The sequence below is a fragment of the Panthera onca genome, chromosome D1 (assembly GCF_046562875.1).
Source record: "Panthera onca isolate mPanOnc1 chromosome D1, mPanOnc1 haplotype 2, whole genome shotgun sequence".
Taxonomy (NCBI): Eukaryota; Metazoa; Chordata; class Mammalia; order Carnivora; family Felidae; genus Panthera; species Panthera onca.
The window spans coordinates 96,004,662-96,017,848 of NC_138348.1; the positions used below are offsets into that span (position 1 = coordinate 96,004,662).

Consider the following 13,187-nt stretch of genomic DNA (forward strand, 5'->3'; position numbering starts at 1 on the left):
TTGTTTTATGGTCTAACATCTGGCTACCGTGGAGAACGTTTCACGTGCTTTAAGAAGAATGTGTGTTCTCCTGTTGTTGTGTGGAGTATTCTATACACATTTGTTAGGTTCAGTTTGTTTACAGTGTTGTTCAAGTTTCTATTTCTTTGCTGATATTCTACCTAACTGTTTTATTTATAAAACGTGGGACATCAAAGTTGACAGCTATTTATATTAATTCTTTGTTTCCCCCTAAATTATGCCAGTTTTTGCTTCTTGCATTTTGGGGCTTTGTTAGATGTATATATGTTTATAAGTGTTATATCTTTTTGATGGATTGGCACTTTTATCATTAAAAAATGTCCTTCCTTGTCTCTAGTAACCTTTTTTGTCTTAAAGTCTTTTTTTTTTTCTGATATTGGTGTAGCCACATTGTTATGGTAAGCATGGTATATAATTTTTCACCCTTTTACTTCCAACGTGTTTGTGTCTCTGAATCTAAAGTATGTCTTCTAGGTATAACATATAGTTTGATCTTTTTTAAAAACTGTTTTATGTTTATTTTTGAGAGAGAGAAAGACAGAATGTGTGGGGGGGGGGGGGAAGGGCAGAGAGAGAGGGAGACACAGAATGTGAAACAGGCTCCAGGCTCTGAGCTGTCAGCACAGAGCCCGACGCGGGTTTGAACTCATGAACCGCGAGATCATGACCTGAGCCGAAGTCGGACACTTAACCAGCTGAGCCACCCAGGTGCCCCTAGTTTGATCTTTTTTAGTCCCTTCAGCCAATCTATGTTTTTTAATTTAAGAGTTTAATCTAGTTATATTTAATGGTATTACTGATACAGTACAATTTATGTTTGCCTTTTGCTGTTTGTTTTCTATATGTCTAATGAATTTTATTGTTCCTCTGTTCCTCTGTACTGTTATCTTTTATGTTAAAAACATATTTTGCAGCGTACCATTTTAAGTCCTTTATTTTCTCCACTATTTATTTTGAGTTATTTTCTTAGTGGTTGCCCTGATGAGTAACATGTTCATTTATAACAGTCTTGTTCATATTTATAACAACTTAATTTCAATAGTATATGTTAAGGACTGAATGAATTGTGTCCTTTCAAAATTCGTATGTTCAAGACTTAACCCCCAGTATGACTGTATTTGGAGAAAGAACTTTTAAAAGTCTACATGAGATCATAAAGGTTGGGTCCTAATCTGATATGATTGGTGTCCGTATAACAAGAGGAAGAAATACCAGAGGGCTCTCTCTCTCTCTCTCTCTCTCTTTCTGCATGCCTTATAAACACAGATTTATAATTATTGCTTTATGCAGTTGTCTTTTCAATCAGATGGGAGAAAAAAAAGAATTAAAAACAAAAATACATTTATGCAGTCATTTACATTTACCTATGTAATTACCTTTACTAGTGCCTTTAAAGTGTCCTTATGTTGTCCTAGAGGTCTCTAAAGCTTTGTATATTTTTTCCTTATTTCCCCCCATTTCTTCAGATTGGCTAATAGCAATTTATTTATATTCAACTTTACTAACTCTTCTGTTTGCTCAAATCTTTTGCCGAGGGTTTCTATTGAATTTTTTATTTCAGCTATTGTATTTTTCAATTCTGGAATTTCTATTTGATTCTCTTTTTTGTAATAATTCCTCTTTGTTCATACTCTCTGTTCAAGAAAACATAATTCTCATACTTTCCTTTAATTCTTTGGACATGATTTCTTTTGGTTTTTTGAACATTTAAAAAATGGCTGATTTAAATTTTGTGTTTGCTAAGTCCAATTTTTTTCTGAGCTTCCTCAGGGACAGTTTCTTTTGACTGCTTTTTTCCCTGGGTAGAAGCCATACTTACTTGTTTCTTTCCAAGTCTCATAAATTTTTACTGAAAACTGGATATTTGAAATAATTAAATCTGGCAATTCTGGAAATCAGATTCTCCTCCTTCTCCAGGGGTTGTTGTTATTTCTACTTATAGTAGTTGTTTGCTTACTGAATTTTCTGAACTAATTCTATAAAGTATTTATTATTTGTCATGTGTGGCTACTGAAGTCTCTGTTTGGCTATCTTAGTGGTCGCCTAATGATTGGATAGAGATTTCTGTAAATTCTGTGGCTCTATAAAAACATACCACAAACTCGGTGGCTTAAAACAACACACATTTATTCTATTATAGGTCTGGATGTCAGAAGTCTGAAATAATTTTTACTGGGCTGAAATAAAGGTGTTAGCAGGATCGCAACGTCTCCAGAAGATCAAGGGGAGGATTTGTTTTTCTGTAGTTTCCACCTTCTTCAGTTGCATTCCCTGGCTCATAGGCCTTTCTTCAGTCTTCAAAGCCAACAGTGTAGCATCTTTCTGTAATCTTCACATTGCCTTTTTTTGAGAGAAAGAGAGAGCAAATGGATGAGGGGCAAAGAGGGAGAGGGAGGGAAAGAATCCCAAACAGGCTCCACGCTCAGCGCAAAAGAAGCTCCACTGACTGAGCCACCCAGGCGCCCCACGCATTGCCTTTTTATTTGTGTGTCAAATATCCCTTACCTTCTCCCATGTAAGGACACATATTATTGTAAAATTAGGGTTCATCCAAGTAAGCCAAGATAATCCCCCATCCCAGTATCCCTCAAAACATCAGTATGTCTCTTATGCCATGTAAGGTAATATTCACAGGTCCCAGAGATTAGGATTTGGACATCTTTGGTGGCCATTATTCAGCCTACCTCAGCCATAAACGAATCTTCTAGTCTTTTCAAAGAGGCTGTGTGTGTGTGTGTGTGTGTGTGTGTGTGTGTGTTGGGGAACACTTTCAACACAGCCAAATAATTGACAACTGTCTTAACCTTCACTTTCTGCTTAAGCAAATTCTCTTATCCTAACTTTTCCTTTTAAGACTTTTGATTCATTTGTTATTTACCCCAGTCATTATCCCCCACCGCAGGCAGCCACGAAGTTAAAACACTAATCAGTAACTGTTTTTGACAAGGGCATCCGGGGGAGAATGCTTTTCATATTGAACAAGTTCTGAGTCAGATCAAATACATGCTTTCTTGTAAGTGACAGTCTTCCAGGGGACCAACAGAAAGGTCAAATAATGACAATTCTTTGTATTTGAGGCGTGCAAGAGCTTTGGTTTTATTCTACTCCTTCCAGTGGCTTCCAGGCTGTTTTGAGAATGCTGGCTGTTATTTTGCAGAGAATTACTACAGGCCTGAACAACAAAAGATTGGTATAAGGCAAGTTAAAGTGTTATAAAACCTACTGTTCTTTACCAAGATTTAGCACACACCCCCCCCCACACACACACACACATTTTAATAATTATTCCTTGGATTGCTGCAATCATTTGTGTAACTTGTAACTTCTAGAGTTTTGAAAAAGTGCATATGACAAATTTTGCCAGTTTTCTCCTTGTTTTTATGGAAGAGAAAAAATGTTGAGGTACTTACGCCATCATTTTTGTTGATGTACCTCCCCAAACTGTTTTTTCAAGTTTTATATCCATTTTATATCCTCATCAACAGTGTATGAGAGTTGAAATGTTTCTGTATCCTCGCCAATACTTTGTGTTGTCAGTCTTTTTTGTTTTAGATATTCTAATAGTTGTATAGTGCTATCTCTTTGGGGTTTTAATTTTTTATTTTCCTAATGAATGATATGTTGCATGTCTTTTCATGTATTTATCTCCATATCTCTTCTGCTGAAGTGTCTTTCCTAGCACCTTGTCTCCTTTCTCTTGCATGTTTATTTTTTTATTATTATTGAGTGCTGCAGTTTCTTTATATACTCTGGGAACAAGCCCTTAATCAGAAATGTGACTTGTAAATATTATTTTCTAGTAAGTGACATGTCTGTTGATTCTCTTAACAATGTCCTTTAAATATCAGAAGGTCTTAATTGTGGTGAAGCCCACTTTTATCAATTTTTTACTGCATGGATTGATGCATTTGGTTCATATGTAAGAAATCTATGGCCAGTGTTGAAACTCTTTTCTTTTAGAATTTTTATAGTTTAAAGCTCTTCTAGATTTTTTTATAACTTTAAATTTTCATTTTAGGTTATGATTCATTTGAGTTAATTTTTATATATGCAAGGTATGGACTGAGGGTTTGTTTCTTTGTTTGCTCGCTTGTTTGCATGGGGATATCGGTTGCTTCCAGAATCATTTGTTGAAAAGACTTTCATTTCTCTACTGAATTGCCTTTGTACCTTTGTCAAAAATCAGTTGACCATAAATATTTGGGCATTTCAGGACTCTCTCTTTTGTTCCATTTGTCTATTTTTAGGCTATGTTTATGGCAATACCACATTGTCTTTATTCTTGTAGCTTTTTTTTAACGTTAACTCTACCCTCAACTCACAACCCCAAGATAAAGAATCTCTTGCTCTGTCGTGAGCCAGCCAGACACCCCTATTCTTTTAATTTTAATTAAGTCTTGAAGTCCAATAGCATTAATCTTCCAACTTTGTTATGCTTTTTCAAAGCTGTCGTGACTATTCAAAGTCATCTATATTACCATACAAATTTCAGAATCAGCTTGACAATTTCTACAAAACACCTGCTCTTTTATTAGGATCACATTGTATATGTAGAGTTCAATTTGGGGGAAATTCTTAATAATATTGATTGTCCTAATGTAGGAAGACACCTATCTCTGCATTTATTCAGGTCTTCTTTAATCTCTCAGCAATGTTTTACAGCTTTTAGCTTGTAAGGTTTTTACATTTTATAATATTTCTTACTCAGTATATTTTTGACGCTATTCCACATGCTTTGGTTTTGTTTTCTTCAAATTTCTGATTGTTCATTGTTAATAGTTAGGAATTCAACTGGTTTTTGTACATTGATTTTATACCTGTAACATTGCTAAATTCAGTCATTAGTTCTTATATCTCTTTTGCAGATTCCATAGGATTTTCTACATATACAATAATGTCATCCAAGAACAAAAACAATTTTACTTCGCCCTTTCCAATCTGGATGTTATTTGTTTGTTTGTTTAGATTATTGTTCCAGCTGAAACCCTTAATATAGTGTGGAATACCAATAGCAGAGCGAACATCTTTGTCTTGTTCCTTGATTTTTTGGGAGAAAGAAAACATTACCATCAAAGATGATTCTAGCTGAAGGTTTTTTTTACAGATGGTCTCTGTCAGGTAGTTTTCTGAGAGATGTTTTATTATGTATTATAAATTCATATTAAGTTTTGTCAGTTTTTTCTGAATCTATTTTCTTTTTTTTCAAAGTTTTTTAATGTTTATTACTTTTGAGAGAGAGAGTGTGTGTGTGTGTGAGTGGGGGTGGAACAGAGAGAGAGAGGGAGACACAGAATCTGAAGCAGGCTCCAGGCTCTGAGCTGTTAGCACAGAGCCCGACTCGGGGCTCGAGCTCATGAGTCGCGAGATCATGACCTCGTGGAAGTCAGATGCTTAACCAGCTGAGCCACCCAGGTGCCCCCTGAGTCTGTTTTCAATGACCACATTTTTTTTTCTTTTTTAATCTGTTGATTTTGTTTTCTTTATTGATTTCCAATGGCAGAGCCAAACTTGCCTTTCTGGGATCAATTCTATATGGTTATAATGTATTGTCCTTCTGATATATTTCTGCCAAAGTTTTGGTGTGGGTGTTTGCATTTATGCTCATAAAAGATTGTATTCTGTAGTTTCCTTGTCTTGTAATGTCTGTCTAGTTTGGTATCAGGATAATACTTCATAAAATGAATTAAAATAGTTCCTTTTTCTTTTATGTTTTGGAAGTATTTGTGTAGAATTAGCTTTACTTTGCCCATAAATGGTTGGTAAAATTCACCACTGAAGTGATCTGGTTCTGAAATTTCCTTTGATAGAAATTTTAAAGATATGAAATATATATATGCATATATTATAGTATTGTATTATTCTAATATATACATTAGCTTGTATGTACATTATTTATACACACGATATATACAAGCTAATGTATACGTTAAATTATGTATGTATATAATTCAGCTTCATACCATGAGCATGAGCAGGGGATGATCCTTTGGGTGGTTGCAAACCAAGACTGAAGGAGATAAGACTAGAGACAGTAAAGTAAGGACAAGGCAGGAGGAGGGAAAGACCCAGAGGGTCGTAGGAGTTGGAAGTTAGGAGAAACCTAGGGATCTGGGAACAAGAGCCCCAACAGAGTCTGTATTTGGTCCTAGGCTGGAAGGAAGATCGGGAATCAAGCAGATAGCGCAGCAAACCCAAAGCTTTAGGAGCAAAGAGTGCTTGACCTTGAAGTAGATACCAATGTCAAGGAGAAACCAGCTTGGGGCCTATGGCTACAGAGTCACCATTTTGCGCAACTCCGGAGGTCATCATTCTTACTATCTCCTGTGAAGAGCAGGTCAGAAACACTAGAGAATTGGCCAGTGTCTTTAAAAGGTTAAAGGTGAAAGACAGGAAGTAAATCTGTCCTTGTGACGTCTACTATCAAACATGCTCTGGGGAAAAATACTGAAATTCACGCTAAGGTTACGTCTCCTCAGGACAGTTTGCATGTTAGGGGAAATCAAAGCAATAAACTAAAGGACTTAACCTTTAAATGAGTGCATTTAAAGGGAAAGGCTGTGGGCAGAGGGTGATCCGGGGCATTCCTGGGCTCCCTGACACCCCTGAATTGTGGAAGGGCTGCCTGGGAACCTAGGTACCAAATCTAGTAATTGCCGAGTTTGGGGAAGGGCACTCCCACTCAGCTTCTCAGTTCAATACACATGCCTTTAATTTGGTGCTTTTTAATTCAGCTCCAAGGCTGTCGTCAGCCATTTTCCTCTCTTTCCTTTAACACTGACCACCTTGTTCCCTTTTATACTCTGAACAGAGCCAAGCAGTGTGCATTGAAATCCAACATCCTTTGTGTTGTTTGAGAAATCTGAGGCTGACATCTCCGGGGCTTTTTTTGTTTCTCTTGCCTCTCTCCGCCGTGACCTGCCAACTCCTTTTGGCTCTCCTGGGCTTTCGTCATGTCCCGTATCGATTGCTACCCTTTTCTTTATTTGCGGGATGCTGAGGATGAACCCTGCAGCACAGTGACGCTGCCTTTGGACATGGTGGGGTCAGCCCCTGACCCCGGGCACATAGGTCCAGTGATATTAGACCGGGTTACTGTTGCATCAGCCACTCATGAAGGAGCCAATTGATTTTGTTTTTTTTTTCAGACTACTATTTTGAATTTACAAGGTCTTTTCTGGGATTTCATTCTGCTTCTTTAAATGTCCTTTTTCTGCTTCTTTTCTGTCTTAGACCTTGTGATCCTCAGGTACCCGGTTTACTAATTACCCCCAATGCTGGCACCTGACAGCAGGTGGCCACAGTTCTGTTAATTATGTCCCCAGGCTTAGGAATTCTCCTGTAATGACATCCAATCATCTACCTCTGACTCTTGGGCTGAAAGCAGGTTGCAGGCATGCTTCTCTTCCCCTGAGCTCTTAAAATCTATTCTTCTGGCCTAGCACCTTAAGATTCATATGCTATGCCTCGAAGGTGTATGATAACATAGCCAAGTGCTCCATTCTTTCTAAGCAACTGGTGGGGTAACCGCAGGCTCCAACGAGGGGGCACTCGAGACCCAGCCGGCACAGCATCAATTTTCCGGATACACAGACCAACTGGGAAAGTGTTACCAGAGGCGTTTGGGGTAGATCTGCAGTGGATTAAGACCCTTGTCTTGGCTCCTTCCATCCCCCCAGACCCCAGTGTAAGCCATCCCAGCCCCAACAGGGATTGTAGCTTTGCACAGAGAGTAAAATAAAGATTAAAAGGAGCCATGGTAAATCCCTCCATCTGGGATGACTGAGAAAGACTCTGGTATAGGATATAAGAGGACTGGGGTTTGCAGACAGGTAGGATCTAATCAGTTATAATCTTCATCCCATGAGTGACTGGGCCTCTGTTTTCCATCCATAAAATGGGGGAAATATCTATTCCTTGTGTGAAGGGAAGTCAAGAGAATCCATGGTGCAGTATTTCCAGAAGGCCCAGTATTCCATGGAGGTAGGTGCTGTGTGTGTGTACGTGAACACACAAAGATATGTAGATACATGGATAAATCCTTCATTGATTATCTCAAGATACTGAAAGAAATGAATTATGGGTAAGGAGAACTGTTGAGCAGGGAGTTTTGGTCAATTTGTAGGTATTTTAAAGCAATTGTGATGGATGTGGGAAAAGAAATCAATAGAGAAATATCAGTAGGGGTTTCCGCGTAAATACAATATCCTAACAGCCTAACTGGTCATCAAAAATAGCGCCTCTCTGTAATGTGTGTGAATTAAAAGGGGGAAAGAAGATCTTTGTATGTAAGTAATAAAAATAAAATAAAACCCGCACTTAGCCTCACAAAAGGTGAGGCAAGTGTGGGAGGAAACAGATCAAATTGGTCTTTTTAAGGTCAGAGGTGTCTTATCTGATCTACAGTTTCAATCACAATTTGCATTTGCTTAAAAGACTTTTAAGTGTCCTTGTAACTGGTCCTCATAACACTCATTGAAGATAGAAAGGGCAGGTTCCCTTTTTATATCTGAGGAAGCTGCCTGGGGTTTACCCAGGACCATAGGACGGTACACACAGGAATGTTTCCACCTGATCCCAGGTCATTCTTCTCGAGCTGGGGCACTTCCTACTATTCCTCACTTGCTTTGGGAATTAGTTATGTGTCTCTGAGGCCCGTTCTGCCCTAATACTTTCTCCTCTCCCTGCAGAGAATCTGCTTCTCATGGGTCCCTCTTCAGTGCCTTGGTAAACCTGGGCCCCTTTAATGCCTCTTCTCTATAAGTACGACCTTCCTCTTGAGTCAGCGAACTCCCTGGGGCTGCCCAGACAACGATGTATCTTTTGGCCCCGGCGGGTCTCCAGACTCTTTCCTCAGCTGATTCTACCTGAACAGCCTCCCCACCTGGAATTTCTGGTCACTGCCCAATCCAAGGTAAGCCGGCAGAAACGGAGTGAGTAGAAGGAGGTGAGTCTGGAAGCTGCTTGAACAGGTGCACGCTAACATTCCTGGCCAATGCATGCTCTCGCTTTCCAGCTGCAAGCCGGCCCTGGTAGAAATAATTTCGTTTTTTTTTTTGCCGAGCTCACGGATTGTTTGTCCATCATTCACATCTGCACTGATAAAATAACGCTCCGGAGGGATTTCTCATGTGTACCTGGTTTTCCTGGGTCTCCGCTTTCAAGCTTTCCCTCTCTCCTTCTTGAGTGCTCTTTCTCTCAGGCTGTTGGAAAGCCTCTCAATGAGTCCGCCCACTTCTCCTTGCCGATATATTTGGGAGCTTTGGCTCTCAGACAGGTCAGGGTGTGTCGCATTAAGGATGCTGTTCAACATGCAGGCTAGTGAATATGCCTGCACTGTGACCATTGTGTCCGTTCTTTGTCCTATGTTTACATCTAAGGCAAAATCATCACCGTGTTAGCTTCTTTCCAGCCCACACTCATCGTAATTGTTTCCCGACCACTGGGAGACAGAGAAAGGGTCACGGTGGCAGGGATTTATTGCTCTTCCTTGATATGTGTGAATAAATTGCATCATTCCAATGAGGTCTGGGCTCCCCCAACAGACTCCCCCTGCCTGCTGGCTTGGCTGTGTTCTCTGTTCTGCGGACAACAAAGGACAACAAATGACAGGTTGTAAGTTCCAGCATCAGAAGAGAGCAACTGACTTCCGTTGGCAACCTTGCTTGTTAACTGGCAGCTTCGAGAAGCAAGCCTCCCTGGGTCATCTGAGGACAGGCAGGAGTTGATGAGTTTGAAAGTGGAAGAAGCAGCCAGGCTCCCTTGCCCCCTGTACTTCCCTCCAGAGCTCATCCCCACCTCTGACCCCCGTCCTGGTAGTAGGGCCAGATGGTAAGAAATAAAATAAGAAGTTGTCTTCTCAGTAAATGTCCTTCTATCCTCTATGGCTAAACCTAGCTAGCCTGGAAGTTTCTGCCACCAGGAAGAAAAAAATCCCCCACCTATTTGACTTGGCTCTGCGGCAGACTCCCGGATGCTTCATTTTAATTCAGTTTTCCAAACCTAGTTAGGTTCCAAATAGGGGATCGAGGGGCACCTGGGTGGCTCAGTTTGTTAAGCATCCGACTTTGGCTCAGGTCACGATCTCACGGTTTGTGAGTTCCAGCCCCGCGTCAGGCTCGGTGCTGACAGCTCAGAGCCAGGAGCCTGCTTCGGATTCTGTGTCTCCCTTTCTCTCTGCCCCTCCCCACCCTCTCTCTCTCTCTCTCTCAAAAATGAATAAACATTTAAAAAGGAACAAAGAGGGGATTGATGATTTTTATTAAATGCTTTTTCAATAAACACTTCATTTGGGAATGATTTTAGATTTACAAAAAAGTTGCACATACACCTGTACCCTTCGCTCAATTTCTAGGAGATCAACTTTAATACTGAGTTTAGACTAAGGCTCGAAATAGGACCCGAGCAGACTTTTAGGATTTTTTAGGTCTGCCTAATTGGCAGCAACATCTCTGCCCCTCGGTGCTAGCATCCCACTGAGTGCCTCGCTCTGTCCCTCCTCAGGCTCAAGGGGAAGCCTGACCAGCACAGGAGGAATTAAAGCAGTCCCAGCGTCATGTTCTGGCCCTCAGCCCCACGCTTCCTTTATGGACAGCAGATCCTTTGGTCCCAGATCTGAGCAAATGTACACGGAGTCTCTACGTCATTTCACGGGAGGAGCGTCCCCATCAGCATACCTGAGTCAAGAACCACGCGCTTCCTTACTGAGGGAACAACTCAGTCCCTCGACCTTGATTTTTGTCTATCTTTTCTATGGCTCCAAGGGGCTCTGCCCAGCTCCTGCTACTTGCCTATATGTATTCCCGAAGCTGTCTGGGGGCCCGGGTCACCACTCATGTGAAATAAGGCCTGTCAGGACCATGCTTTCCAGACTTTGTGTCTTAGCTGCTGGACTAAACTTCCTCTTGATCCCCCCGCTCGAAGAATGGACTAATCAAGGTCCTTGTCCAGACCCCTCCAGGGCTTCTCCAAGTTCCTGAAACCGACAAGGCCGTGCTTGAACACATCATGAGCTGTGATGATACTCACTTTTTCCCATCATTTAAAAAAAACTTTTAATGTTTATTTATTTTTGAGAGAGAGAGAGAGACAGAGACAGAGTGCAAGTGGTGGAGGGGGCAGAGAGAGAGAGGGAGACACAGGATTCGAAGCAGGCTCCAGGCTCTGAGCTGTCAGCACAGAGCCCGACGCGGGGCTCGAACCCACGAACTGCAACACCATGACCTGAACCGAAGTCGGACGCTTAACCGACTGAGCCCCCCAGGTGCCCCTGTTCCATCATTTTTCTACAAACATTTATAGCCTATTACCTTTCAGGCTCCCTCACTGAGGTTTATGGGGATGAGCTCACAGTCTATTGCTACAAGGAAGCTAGCCCAGGGTAAGTGAATAGGTCAGACTCAATTCCCTAAGGGGGACACATAGGGAGAAAAGCAGATTTGAAAATAACAGTAGGGGTGCCTGGGTGGCTCAGTCGGTTAGTGTCCGACTTTGACTCAGGTCATGATCTCACGGTTCTTGTGTTCAAGCCCCGAGTCGGTCTCTGTGCTGACAGCTCAGCGCCTGGGGCCTGCTTCAGATTCTGTGTCTCCCTCTCTCTCTGCTCCTGCCTCTCTCTCTCTCTCTCCCAAGTAAATAGACACTGAAAAAAAAATTTTAAAGAAGAGAACGGTAATAAGCAGTGTTATTTTGGACATATGATATTTGAAGTTACTATGGCACCTCTAGATGAAGACGTCCGTTATGCGTCGGATATAAAAGCTTGGGGAGAGAAGAGAAACATGGGCTAAACGTTTGGGGTTATCAGATGTAGAGGCAAAGTGAATCCTAAGGCTACCCGGAGGTCATCGATAGAAGGAAAAGGGGCTCGAAGGGGGTCTGGAAGAAACCAGCACTTAAGGGACAAGGGGAACAATACGGTGTTGTTTCAAAAAGCATTCCTCTGACTTGGAGGATGAAAGGCATGGGAAGAGAGGTGTGTGTTTGTACCCTCTCTCCCCTGAACCTTAGCTCGCTTCCCGTACTGTCATTCGTCCAGGCAGGCAGCAATTGGGTATCTGTCCATGCTACAGCCGACTAGCATGGCCGAGAAGTCGACAGTTCCGGACTCTGCTACTAAGGTACGAGAAGACTCATTCTTCTCCAAGTTGTTCTGGATGTGCATTGAAGGAAGAAACTGAGAAGCGGCTAGGCACAACCACAGTCCCTGCATAGATTGCACTACACTTAATATGGGGATAAGATATGGGTCATTAAGTGGCATTTTGAGAAAAGCAATCTGTGCTCCCAAGACAGAGGCTCCCCAGGAACCACCAAAGAGTAACTGGAACTGGTAAGAGTGGGTTGAAACTGGTAAATGCCCAGGCCCCCCCCCCCCAAAAGCTTCCAAGACGGTGAGGACCCCCCAAATAGCTTGGTTAGTAAAGGATAAACTCCAGAGTCTGTACTTGGAAGCCAGAGAAACAAGTCTGTGTGATCTGTATCCATACAAGAGAGAGAGACAGAGAAATGTTTAACTGTAATAATAACACCCAGAGGTATAACAGACCAAATTGTTTCTTGTGTCGAGTGAACTGAGCTGTGATTAATAACGAGCACGGTTTTAAAGCTCCAGAATACGGAAAAAGTAGCATGATTACGGCGCGGTGGATCCTGTCAGTTCCCTGTTTGCAAGGCTAGCCCACAATATATATGTGAACACTAGCTGTTTCCCTGGGAAATTGGAGAACACAATATGGGTTGCTCTTGGAGGTCCTATCTGAAAACACTTCTTTAAAAACTCTTAAGTCCCCAGCAACAGATCAGATGTTCTCACTGGGCTCTCAAGCCACTTCTGTCCATCTGACCTGGTGGAGGCTCTCATAGAGGTATTTTTAAGTAGCACAGATGAGTTATTGTCTGGCCCTGGGCTATCTAAAGACTGCAAGCAAAGACTACCCTTATCCCGTTAATAGAGAAGCCCAGAGTCTTGATAAGGCACTCCGTATCTATGTGACTAGATATCCTGGAACAAGTTCACCCAGAGACAAAATACAGGAACAGACCAATTCCTGCTGACAATGAGACCTACTGATGCCTGTAGATGGGGTGAGCGGGGAGCAGGCTGGAAACTGGAAGGAAGTCTGAGAATTATATGCAAGAATCTCCCTTATGGAGGGCAATTTTTTTTT

General features: G+C 41.6%; 1 long non-coding RNA gene across 2 annotated transcripts in view; it reads right to left on the reverse strand.

The window, feature by feature from the left end:
• Positions 1-2,131: 2,131 nt before the first annotated feature.
• LOC132661001 (uncharacterized) overlaps positions 2,132-13,187 on the reverse strand; it is a 216,438-nt gene continuing 205,382 nt past the window's right edge. For both annotated transcript variants that reach the window (XR_009602004.2, XR_009602003.2), the window contains exon 3: positions 2,132-2,361. This is a non-coding gene — a long non-coding RNA (uncharacterized LOC132661001). The remainder of the gene's footprint in view (positions 2,362-13,187) is intronic.